The sequence below is a fragment of the Schistocerca piceifrons genome, chromosome X, assembly GCF_021461385.2.
Source record: "Schistocerca piceifrons isolate TAMUIC-IGC-003096 chromosome X, iqSchPice1.1, whole genome shotgun sequence".
Classification (NCBI taxonomy): Eukaryota; Metazoa; Arthropoda; class Insecta; order Orthoptera; family Acrididae; genus Schistocerca; species Schistocerca piceifrons.
The window spans coordinates 288,706,169-288,719,471 of NC_060149.1; the positions used below are offsets into that span (position 1 = coordinate 288,706,169).

Sequence of the window (13,303 nt, forward strand, 5' to 3'; positions counted from 1 at the left end):
GTTCGTTACAGGCGTTTTTATGTTGCTGGAATCAAAGGAATCATGGTGTGAAGTCTGAGTGCGTAAATTTTTCTTCAGCCGCTATATTTATTAAATATTGCGTGATAATATCTTCAAATTTCTGAGCTATTATTATATTCGAGAAAAAACCTCTGTACTTAGGAAATCTCAAGTAATAATGATAATGTATACGGATATCTACGGGAATGTTTCTGTTTAGCTGTGTTTCAAATAATTGTTTCTTAGTCCTTACCTTCAGTCCGGAACCGCGCTGCTGCTACCGTCGCAGGTTCGAATCTTACCTCGGGCATGGATGCGTGTGATTTCCTTAGATTAGTTAGGTTTAAGTAGTCCTAAGTCTGATGACCTCAGATGTTCAGTCCCATAGTGCTTAGAGCCATTTGAACCATTTTTAACCCCAAAATTGGTGCTTTATCGTTCTCCCCTGTGAGGTGATGGAGCTCGAGTTAGTAAGTAAGTTTTTGAATTAGAAACAGTCTTATTATTTTATTAATAACGTGTTTCGCCTTCGTGAGGCATCTTCAGATTATCTTAAATCTTTCCTTTAACAAAGCATTAAAAACAATAAAACGGCTCTGTGCTAGACTGAAGCATGCTTCGAATCAGATTGATTCGGCGAGAACTTTTCATTGTCTAACATAAAAAAATCATAAAACGGCTCTGTGCTAGACTGAAGCACGTGTAGAATAAGATGAACCGACAGAGATCTTAATAAAGTCGTCGTAGCAGCAGACTTCAGCGGGTTCATTTGATTCGACACTGCTTCAATCTAGCGCAGAGCCGTTTTATGGTTTTTTGACAAGGAAAACGTCTTGGCGGGTCAATCTGATTCAATGCGTGCTTCAGCGTAGCACAGAGCCGTTTTATTGTTTTTAATATGTTGGTAAAGGAAAGTTTTAAAATAATCTGAAGATGCCCCACGAAAACGAAATGCGTTGTTAGTAAAAGAACAAACTGCAATCAAGACAGTTTTTAATTCGAATATTCTACATACGATTGCTGTACCAGACGACCTAACGGAGTGGAAGAAATTTTGCGAGTGAACAGGTAATATCTCGAAGAACAATCAGCACAGCTGTGCCTTCATTTGTAAGTAGTAAAACTTCGTACTGGTGTATTAATTTCCCAGTCGATTCTAACAATAGGGATGGAGCAGCACGTCTCTGTTAGGTGTGAGAAGCTCGATGTACGACTGAGCTTGGATGCGGCGTCCCTAGAATGCTGCCGCCGGAAACTGGGAGGAGAGCGGGGTGAGCAAGACGTCCTCGCAGAAGGCCGTCCCGTGACACGGCGTGCGCGGCCACTCATGCGCGAGGTCGGCCTCGTTATTTTTGGTTTTTCCACTAATAAACATGTGTCGAATGCGTTCAGCGCACGCGAACGCGGACGCGCTCGCGCCGGCAGCCGGGGGTCTCCTCCTCCGAGCTTCGCTCTGCTGCTGTCTAGGCCCTAGGCGATCTCTTCGTTTGCCATCGAAATCACTTTTTTGTGCAACTAAAATTTTCGTAAGGAAACATAATGGGCTGAGAGACATGATAGCATTCACTTCTCCACTCGATTACCATCTCACGCCGTATCGTATTTCCGAGAGCGTGGAGTAATCTTCGGGATAATACCGAAAAGGAGGGGCACTGTCACATTTGTGAATGCAAAGATTTAAGGGACGAACACTGCTTCCCTTGTATCAACATAGTCACGATATTTAACGACAAAATTTTCAGAAAAGGGTAAAGCGGTAAAGAAAGAAATTGAAAAACAATAATAATTCGATGAAGGGAAGATCCACAGCCTATGTAAAATTCTTGAACGTAAGGAATGTCGCTACGGCTGTCAATATATTTAGTAGTTGCGATTGTAGTTTCGACGATTTGACATTTACAAGCATATACATCGAATGCCGTGGAACGCACTAGTAATGTGAGAAACGAATCGCCGAATCCTATTTCAATTCGGCAGAAACAACTGTTACAGACGGAAAAAAGAACAGACTGAAATGTTTACTTGAAGCAATTGAAGAGACAAGTTTCAGACGTCTTAATGTTCTTTCGCGCGTAATAATTGTTTCTGTTGCCACGAAATGGGATCTGTCAATGTTGCTCGCTTGTAATATTGCTTATGTAAGCCAGATCTGTGTCTGAAAATGAGAAACCATGCAAATAGCAATGAGAAACTAATAAATATACTGACAGCGATAAGCGGAATGTATAACGTCAAAAATAAAAAAAAATAAAAACATGAAATGCCAGAACGTGATACGTATTAACGTTTTAGAAGAACTTGTGGAAAAATAAGATCTTCGTAAATAACAGCATTTTTTTATTTTTTTATTTTTATTTTATTTTATTTATTTTTTACTTTTGCAAAGTAGAGTTGTCAAGAGTTCGATGTTAGTGCGTTAACCGCTCTCGTGATCACCACTGCAGCGTGGTAATGGTTCCGGATTTCGTGTCTGCGAGCTAAAAACTGCAAAATAAATTTACACAAATATTTTAATTCAGTTGTTTAGCAGCAGCATGTGCGGAAATAAAACGCCTGTGTGCATGATCAAAGAGAGGAAGCTGTTGACGGTTGCACAGCGGTTACATCTACAAAGTTTACAGAATTTGTGAATATTAACACAGAAAGATATTGGGCATCCACAACTACGCAGAGAGCGTTTTAATGATGTTGTTTCTACAATGATTCGCGAGTGAAAAAAACGGAAGGTAGTTTCTGTACATCGGAGTTTCTAATACGCCATAAACAACAGATTGATGGAATTTTCAAACACCTTAGCACACTGGGCAAGCAAATGGCGTCAACAAAATTAAAAGTTGACCATATAGTTAAACACAATTTGTTTGGCTAACACAGAAAAACTGTTTTTCCAAAGACCTACGGAGCACATAACTACGTAGGCTTCCGTGGCCGATGTCTTGAAGATAAAAATTCCTCTGCTTTATACCGCGCCATTGTATAAAATACTATAATTATAAAATTAAAACCAACGTTTCGACCGTATTACAACGGCCTTCCTCATGGCACAACTGGTTTTGCTGGAGGAAAGGTGGCACTATTTATTGCAGTCGATCGGTGTCAATAGCCACATTTTTGAAACTTTATTGGCCCCAGAATATAACAGGCTAGTCATGACACCGATCGTCTGCAATAATCAGAGCCACATTCCCTATACAAAACCAGTCTTGCCCTGCGGAAGGCCGTTGTGATACGATTGAAACGATCGTTTTAAGTTTATAATTAAAGTATTTGATACAACGACGCGGTACAGCACCCAGAAGAATTTTAACCTTCACCTACGGAGCAGCTGGCCAAATGTAAGCAAGATAGAGAACTTAACTACACATCCGACAGAGACAAATACAGTCTTGTAGAAATCATGGCCCAATGCAGACCATGTTTACGAACTGCCTATAGTAATGTATATTTTACTGATTAATTCAGACTAAAAGTAAAAATGACAATATACACGGTTATTCAGATCATCAGTCAGAGTTTCTTTACTTAGAAAACCTACAACTTAACTGAAATTATCAGTCAAACCAAAATTAGTGCAGTTGGAAGACGCAACAAAGAAAAAGTCATGGGAATGTGTGTATGTGCGTATACACAGAATATACGTTAAGCTGCGTGACTAGAGGGCGTTGGCTGCGATACCACGCCTGTACTGCCCGAAAGAGAATTGGGCGCTGAACTGAACTAAAACGCCTGTGTTACATCGTTATTCACAGCGCACTAAAAAGGATATTACTTCGTAGCGTCGAGATATTTCTGAAAGGGCAGTTCACAATTGTTGCTGAAAACGCCATCGATAAAAAGTTTATTTCGCGTCTCGTGCTAGCAGAAATTCCATTTCTAATAAGTAGATAAAGCGCTAAAGGTAAGAAGCTGTGCAATAACAACACATCAGGCTCAATCAGAACAAGATTTATGAATTACACTCTGAAAGGAAGGCTATGTAAACGTGGAATGTTCGTAAAGGCTAAATCATCAACAGTGGTCACTTATCTTCAGAAGACTGAAAATAATCCGATTCAACAAAAAGAAATTATCTTTTGCGACGTAGCATTTTCCAAACATGTGTACTGCTGATATTTTCCCATCTCGCGAGCGATAAGGGAACGGCTATATAATACTGTCATGAACAGGTACCACAAAATAAAACAAAGGTTCTTCATAATTCATGATACAATAATCGTTCCCTAATTAGTATATAGAGTTTTATGTAAGACTGGCATAGTGTAAAATCAGAACTAGTTGCACAAACAACGAATCACATTCAGTGTTGGTAACAAATCAAGAGACAAATTCATTGAAAACAAAATTTGAACGTTCGCCTAGGAACTTACCTTTACAAAATGTGGCGCAGGGTGTGACACGTACATTCTAGATCAACAGTCTAACACCTTCATAGTTTTTCGTATTGTGGTTGTTATAGTTCCTTTGTCGCTGTCGGTGAATGACTTCTAATGATGACATGAAGCAAGTTGCAACGAATTAATGCGTTTAAATGCAGTAAAAAGATAACAGAAGTGATAGGAATATGTCTTACATGGGCTGGCAGGAGGTTGAAAGAGACTGCATGTAATTTTGTCATGATCTAAACATAATGTTATAGTCTCCTGCATTCTTAAGGGACGATATCATTTGTCACTAGACCTCCTGGGTTCATTACACATATCTTTGATATGGTACAAACAGAATTTTGTATACAACTTTATTCTTCAGAGACACTGACCGTGCCAATTATGCGACGTAATCTGAGAGAAAAAAATGACTGGCAAAACGTTTATCATGTGGAATAAAACGGAATCGTCGACAGTAAAACGTAATAATTTACAAGAGCGGCAAAGCACACAGCGCACATACAACCGCATCAACATTTTTGGACATGGATTTTCATCGGCATATCTGTATACATTTTTTTAGGATCAGTGTTGTACTCCTACTAAAATATTATTCGCAGGTACACACCTGGAGCATATATAGTGAGTCACAGAAGGCGCAAGCAAAGGGGCGCGTATGTATCTGTATGGTCAATGTTCGTTAAGTTTTTAATATACTGGTGCAACTGAGTCTTTTTTAATGGAACTTCATATTTTTAATGTTACTGGAGAGCATTTGGAAACTGAATACAGTAGTAGAAATATATGTGCGCTGATCATGGAAACATCATGTAATCCCGGAAGTTGGAAGTATGGCACTTTAAAAAGATTCATTATTGTGTGTGCGCTATTCTAAGTGCCATATTCACGACTTCCGGAATGAAATAACGTCGCGAGGATACCGACGACTAATTGCACGCCGAACAAAATATTTTTTGTATATATATATATATATATATATATATATATATATATATATATATATATATATATATATATATATATATATATATATATATATATATATATATGAGTAAGAAACGAAACTTAATGACAAGCGTACACTGGCTCGAAAGCTGACTGACTGACTGACGAAATTTTTTTCTAAAAACATTATAAAGCGACTGACGATAGTCGCAATATAAATTATTGGCTATCTTGTGAAAATATCAAAAGCTCGTATGACGCCCTATGTAATACAGAAAGCTCTAAGTGACGGTTATAGAAGGCTGCAAAGTAATGCTGTGAAGAAATGCGAAAGGTTGGGTGGTGCTGGACTGACCTGCGATCTTATGCTCGCGCAGGCGGCGCCAGAGCTGCTCGGCCTTGCGCAGCGGCCAGCCCTCCACCTTGGCGCTGAAGCTGCGGAAAAACTTGTAGTCCCTGAAGTGCGACATGGTGGCCGGCCGCCGGCCGATTGCGGCCCCAGCGCCGCGACGCTTCCGACGCCGGGACGCCGCCGCGTGCGCGCGCACACTTGTTGGCTTCGCGCCGTCGCCGCCGCCCCCGCCACCGCCCCCGACAACAAGTGTCCGCTCCCCACCACCACCCTCACCCTCTCGTTATTTATTACAGTGGAGAGAGGCGGTAGATCGGTCCTCCCTATGCGACGTGTGTAACGACGCTTCACGAGTCAAAGCTGAGCGCCAAATGGACGGCGCCATAGTATCCGACACGCGGAAAGCTTAAAAACCACTTCATTTTCCCTAAGGGCTGTTAGGAAGCAGGAAGATCAAAGTTTAATGTACCGTGGATGCGCCTTTATCGCACATTACTCCGTCTGCAATCTTGAAACTCATGTTACGGCTTGGACTACACGGGTATCATTACGACACTTGACAAAATAAAGTACACATTGTTGCATGATGGTTAGGTACAATGAGATCAAGAGCAACTAATGTAGTAAGCGCTGGGTCCTACTTTGCATCATCATCGACGGTACATTCCTACAGAATTCTTAGTAATGTAAAAATTATGTAAACCATCAGCAAAAATAGCATAAAATAAGCACACTGGATACAAATTAGTCACCTTCGGTGCCACCGTCGCAACTTTGTTGAGCACGTTACACGTGTACACATCATAAAACTTTTTTCCGTACATCCATCTCAATAACGTAATGTCAGTTATGACTATACGAATATAAGGAAAATCTTCGACCCGGCCGGGATTCTAACCTGGACTCCTTTGCTTAGCAATCCGCCGCGCTGGCTGGGCAGCTACTCAGGCGGACACTCCGAAACTTCGAGATCAATTCAGGCTCGCGGCTGCTCCTGTGCCAGGAGGACGTCAAACCGTTCCCACGTGATGCTGAAAGGGTTGCGTAATTGCCAGGTGCTAGAGCAGCCGATAGGCTGATTCGGTGTCGAAATTTCTGTTTGTCGAACTGGAGTCTTAGAGGGACCCATAGCCATTTTATTCACGTACATGATAATGTTGAAATTGTGACAGGACTCAGGCAAGAAGATGGGTTGTCCCATATCCTGTTCAACTTTGCCTCGAGAAGATTGTACGCGAGACCTTCCAAAAGAACGAAGGGATTGAAATCGAAGGAAAGAGACTGGCATACTTAACCTATGCAGACGACATCTGTTTACTCTCTAGGTCGGAAAAGGAGTTGGAGCAAATGACGAAAGCACTAAAGGAGACTGCCAGCAAATTTGGGCTAAACATAAACGAAGCCAAGACAGAGTACCTCGTTATGACGCGTGGTCATTGTCAGACTGCTGATCATCTACAATCACTGCAGGTGAAGCAGAAATCAATGCCAGAATACAAGCAGGAAACCGATCTTATCACAGCCTAGCACAACTGCTTCGGTCCAGATATCTCTCCAGACAGTTCAAGATTCAACTATTCAAAACCCTCATCCAGCCTGTTGTTCTATATGGCTGTGAGACATGGAGTATCCGGAATCAGGACTTCCATAAGCTCCTTGTTCTTGAGAGAAAAGTGCTTCGGAAGAACTTCGGTCCGGTTCTGGATGCAGATACAGGGGAATGGAGGATCAGATACAACCAAGAGCTTGAGGAACTATACCAGCAGCCCAACATAGCAGAAACTGTCAAAGCCAAATGAATGCAGTGGGCCGGCCATGTGGCCCGGATGGAGGATCACAGATGGCCTCGGAAGCTCCTGGATTTCACACCTACAGGAAAGAGACTTCTAGGGAGACCCAAGAAGCGTTAGAGGGACGGACTCCATGAAGATTTAAACCAAGTGTCAATAGATGTGAATGGATGGCGGATAGCAGCAATGGACAGAATACAGTGGAGGAGGAAACTTGTAGAGCGTGCGGTCCACTGAGCCTGATTAAAAAAAAAAAAAAAAAATAGAAAAAGGGTCAAATGGCTCTGAGCACTATGGGACTTGACTGCTGAGGTCATCAGTTCCCTAGAACTTAGAACTACTTAAACCTAACTAACCTAAGGACATCACACACATCCATGCCCGAGGCAGGATTCGAACCTGCGACCTGCGACCGGGGCCTGATCACGTAGTAGTAGTAGTAGTACATGTTAATGTTATATTCCCGCGTCATAACGCCACAGGAGGGCGGAAAACAGGAGGATTGAAAAAAAAAAAAAACTACTGTTTCCTGTTTCGGATCACTTCAAATTTCGTCGAATGGTTTTGAACGGTCTCTAATGGTTCCATTGTTGTTGGTTGGTTTGTGGAAGGAGACCAGACAGCGAGGTCATCGGTCTCATCGGATGAGGGAAGGACGGGGAAGGAAGTCGGCCGTGCCCTTTTGAAAGGAACCATCCCGGCATTTGCCTGGAGCATAATGGTTCCAATCTGTACACGAGAGCAATAATTGTAGTCGCACTGCACTGGAAGGGGGTGCCAGCACGCTCAACAGTAAAGCAGTCAAAGGTTGTCAAGAACATTTTCCTGTTGATTATCTCGCTGCAGACTGTCGTTTTCAACTGCGAAATGTGTGGGAATCAACTCCCCACAGGAAGGGATTGTTTCATTGACGCCATTTATGTCACACTCTGAGGCCATGTCGTGTCGATTCTGGGCTCTGGTGCGTCTCGAATGTTTCCTCGGCTACCCGTAAGAAAACAGAGGCGTCAAAAGAAGTGACGAAATATGGGTAAGAGGGACTGTGACAACCTTATCATCGCGTAACGAGTCACGGTGATGTTGGATAGAGTTGTGATGAAATTTGGTGCCAATGTGACACGATTTATCCACCCTAAACGCCACATGAATTTCTAAACTGTGGCCTTTCTTTCGCGTGTGTCGACACCTTGCGGGGTTTAACGGTTCCTCGACCGCGAGGGCGACGTCGCAGGGCGCCACGCTTTTGCACCATTACAGAAGAAAGTAGTAGGCACCTTTGAGCCAAATTTCAAACTTAGGCGTCGCAATGGGAACAATTCTGTGGTTCCGAAAAAGTAATCCGTTAATTGTGTTGCGTAGTGTAGAAGGGTAACACTTTGTCAGCGAGAATTGTGGAGTAACACAATGGTTGACGCGGTAAACTGAATGAGCAGACCAAGTCATGGAACCAATACAACACCAGGGAACCACTTGCAGTCTGAACTACACCCTCCACACGCTGTGAGCTAACCCTTTGATTACAATCTGGATGTATGTGTCGCTCAGTAGGTTATCCAACAACAGGTTTTAGTTTGCTGCATGTCATTGCTAAGTATCATTGTCTCATTCTTGTGGAAGACTGGTAATGGTTTGCACAATTATTGTAATTACAGAGCGCACCTGTAGGTTGTGCTGTCCTCTGCTTACATTGTTAACCCTCGTCCTCACTCCTGCAGGTAGGCAACCCAGTTAGCAGATTCGCAAAGCGGACTACCTTCGCGCTTGCCCTGACATAGCGTTCAAAAATGGCTCTAAGCACTATGGGACTTAACATCTGAGGTCATCAGTCCCCTAGTCTTAGAACTACTTAAACCTAACTAATCTAAGGACATCACACAGCCGGCCGGGGTAGCCGAGCGGTTCTAGGCGCTACAGTCTGGAACCGCGCGACCGCTACGGTCGCAGGTTCGAATCCTGCCTCGAGCATGGGTGTGTGTGATCTCTTTAGGTTAGTTAGGTCCATGCCCGAGGCTGGATTCGAACCTACGACCGTAGCAGCAGCGCGGTTCTGGACTGAAGCGCCTAGAACCACTCGGTCACAACGGCAGGCTTGACGTATCGTGTCAACGAATTGTACGCAAGAACTGACGCTTGACACGTAACAAATGAAGCCGATATTGAGCACTTATAGTGTGAGTTACAAACTTCTGATGTACGGATTACGTAGTTGTGAATAACCCTGTGTGTCCAGTTCCCCCCGCCCTTGTTGGAAATGAAGCAGCGGGAAATATAATTTTCACATAGTTATTTCTGACTACGGAAATTAATTAAAATAACAGTACCTTTATATCTTCGAAAAAGAAATTGGTTGTCCAAGGGTTGAATGAAAAGTTGGGGCGTGAGACCTTGCAACATTTGAAAAGACTCGAAATTGCGACTCATCGGACCACGTTACCTATCTCGTCACGTACTGTCCTGTTTCTGCGTTGTTTGGCCCACCGGAGACGTAAAGCTTTATGTGCCGCTGTCAGCAATGACCTTTTCGGAGGTAACAACTCCAAATGTCCAGTGACTGTTGCTCCCTTCGCAATTTTTGACCGGACTCTGGTTGAGATGGACGGGTATTCACCGACAGCAGCAAATCCTGTAAGATTTCAAGCCGGTTGAGTTTGATAAGGCGTGGCACTCGTGACCTGTAGGTTAGGCTCTTTCCATGAGCTCTGCTCTTACGTCATGTTACGACATAAACGCAGGACGGTTCTTGTTGGTACGTCAGCAAAACGGGAAAATTCAATGGCGGTGTTGTCATGGGCACGTTGAAAGACGGTAACTGGTTCAAATGGCTCTCAGCACTATGGGACTTAACTTCTGAGGTCATCAGTCCCCTAGAACCTAGAACTACTTAAACCTATCTAACCTAAGGACATCACACATATCCATGCCCGAGACAGGATCCGAACCTGCGACCGCAGCGTTCGCGCGGTTCCAGACTGTAGCGCCTAGAAGAAGAAGGTAACTCCTTTCTGCTATTCTGTCACGTCTCCACCTCGAAACATCTTACACTGTTAATTGCATACAGCAGCCTGCTACCATTTCTATACCACCCGCAGTGCCCCAAAGCGACCAGTGTTCAAAATGTTCAAATGTGTGTGAAATCTTATGGGACTTAACTTCTAAGGTCATCAGTCCCTAAACTTACACACTACTTAACCTAAATTATCCTAAGGACAAACACACACACCCATACCCGAGGGAGGACTCGAACCTCCGCCGGGATCAGCCGTACAGTCCATGACTGCAGCGCCTTAGATTGCTCGGCTAATCCCGCGCGATCAGTGTAGTCTTCTAAGACTGTGATAATCCTAACAAACATATGAACAGCTGCATCTACATAAATACTTCGCAAGCCGCCGTATGGTGTGTAGCGGAGGGTACCCTGCACCACTACTAGTCATTTACTTTCCTGTTCGAGTCGCAAATAAAGCCAGGGTAAAACGATTGTCTATATGCCTCTGTATCAGCCCTACTTCCTCGTAGATTATCACTGTGGTCCGTACCCGCAATGTATGTTGGCGGAGGTAGAATCTATCGGCAGCTAGCTTCAAATGCCGATTCTCTAAATTTTCTCAATAGTATTTATCGAAAAGGACGTCGCCTTCCCTCCATGGATTCTCATTTGAGTTCTCCGTAACACTTACGCATTGCTCGAACCTATCGGTAACAAATCTAGCAGCCCGCCTCTGAATCTCTTCGATGTCTTCCTTCAATCCGACCTAGTACGGACCCCAAACACCCGAGCAGTACTCAAGAACATGTCTCCTTTAAAGGTGAACCACTCTTTCCTAAAGTTCTCCCAATAAACCGGAGTCGACTATTCGCCTTCTCTACCACAGTTTTCCATCTCATATCGCTTTGCAACGTTACGCCCAGATATTTAAACGACTTGACTGTGTCAAGCAGGACACTAGTAATACTGTATTCGAATATTACTGGTTTGATCTTCCCACTCATCCACGTTAACTAACATTTTTCCACATTTAGGGGTAGCAGCCATTAATCACACCAACATAAAGTTTGTGTAAGTCGCCTTGTATCTTCCTCCATTTACTCAACGTCGACAGCTTACCGTACACCACGGGAACATCAGCAAACAACCGCAGATTGCTGCCCACCCTGACGGCCAAATCATTTCCGTATATAGAGAACAACAGCGGTCCTATCACAATTTCCACATCTACATCTACATTTATACTCCGCAAGCCACCAAACGCTGTGGCGGAGGGCACTTTACGTGCCACTGTCATTACCTCCCTTTCCTGTTCCAGTCGCGTATGGTTCGCGGGAAGAACGACTGCCGGAAAGCCTCCGTGCGCGCTTGAATCTCTCTAATTTTACATTCGTGATCTCCTCGGGAGGTATAAGTTGGTGGAAGCAATATATTCGATACCTCATCCTGAAACGCACCCTCTCGAGACCTGGACAGCAAGCTACACCGCGATGCAGAGCGCCTCTCTTGCAGAGTCTGCCACTTGAGTTTGCTAAACATCTCCGTAACGCTATCACGTTCACCAAATAACCCTGTGACGAAACGCGCCGCTCTTCTTTGGATCTTCTCTATCTCCTCTGACAACCCGACCTGCCACAGCGGCAGTCACGGGAATGAAATACCCAATGAGTTAGCAAAAGATTACTATGCTGGGGCAGGAAAACAATAAGGTCGCGTATTCATATTTCGGAATCCCATTCAAGACAGTGTGGAGATGTGACGATAGGTGACTCAGTCAATCCTTAAAATAGATACATAAACTTGTGACGATCTATACTTAACAAGTGCAAAATTAAGAACTATACTAGCAGTGTGTGTATGTATTTATGTGTGTGTGTGTGTGTGTGTGTGTGTGTGTGTGTGTGTGTGTGCGCGTGTGGGATGCGGAGGGGAATTATGTATTTATGTATGTGGAAAGAATGTATTTATGGAATGACAATTTTGTGAATACATGACGTAAAAATAGTGGTAATTGCATAATAGGGGCAACGGCCTTGCCGCAGTGGTTACACCGGTTCCCGTGCGATCACCGAAGTTAAGCGCTGTCGGGCGTGGTCGGTACTTGGATGGTGACCATCCAGGCCACCATGCGCTGTTGCCACTTTTCGGGGTGCACTCAGCCTCGTGATGCCAACTGAGGAGCTACTAGACCGAATAGCAGCTGCTTCGGTCAAGAATATTATCATTACGACCGTGAGAGCGGTGTGCTGACCCCACGCCCCTCCTATCCGCATCCTCCTCTGAGGATGACACGGGGGCCGGATGGTCCCGATGGGCCACTTGTGGCCTGTAGACGGAGTGGAATTCGATAATACCTTATGTGGATGTGATTGTCAAATCAACGCCAAATAAAAAAAAGAGGGAAATTTAGTGACTGAAACGTCAGGAGAAAATCCTGCAGCCAAGAAAAAGCCTTTTTTTAATGCTTCCACCCAATTCGTTTATCATATCCGTCGCACTTCCCCCCCCCCTATTTCGCGATAATACAAAACCAGCTGCCCTTCTTTGAAGTTTTTCGGTGTCCTCCCTCAGTCCTACCTGGTGCGGATCCCACCACGCGCAGCACGCAGCAATATTCCAGAAGAGGATGGACAAGTGTACTGTAGCCAGTCTCTTTAGTAGACCTATTGTATTTTGTAAGTATTTTGTCAATGAATCACAGTCTTTGGTTCGCTGGCCCCACAAAATTATCTATGTGATCTTTCCATTATTTGTAATTATTATCCTGAAGTACTTAGTTGAGCTTACGGCCTTTAGATTTGTGTGACTTATCGTGTAACCGAAGTTTGACGAATTCCTTTTAGCA

The 13,303-nt window shown here is 43.8% G+C and overlaps 1 protein-coding gene and 1 pseudogene across 1 annotated transcript in view; one reads left to right on the forward strand and one right to left on the reverse strand.

Annotated features, from left to right (window-relative positions):
• The window catches only part of LOC124722314 (rho GTPase-activating protein 7), a 558,315-nt gene that overhangs the window by 494,535 nt on the left and 50,477 nt on the right, over window positions 1-13,303 (reverse strand). The window lies entirely within an intron of this gene.
• Window positions 12,482-12,598, forward strand: LOC124723789 (annotated as a pseudogene).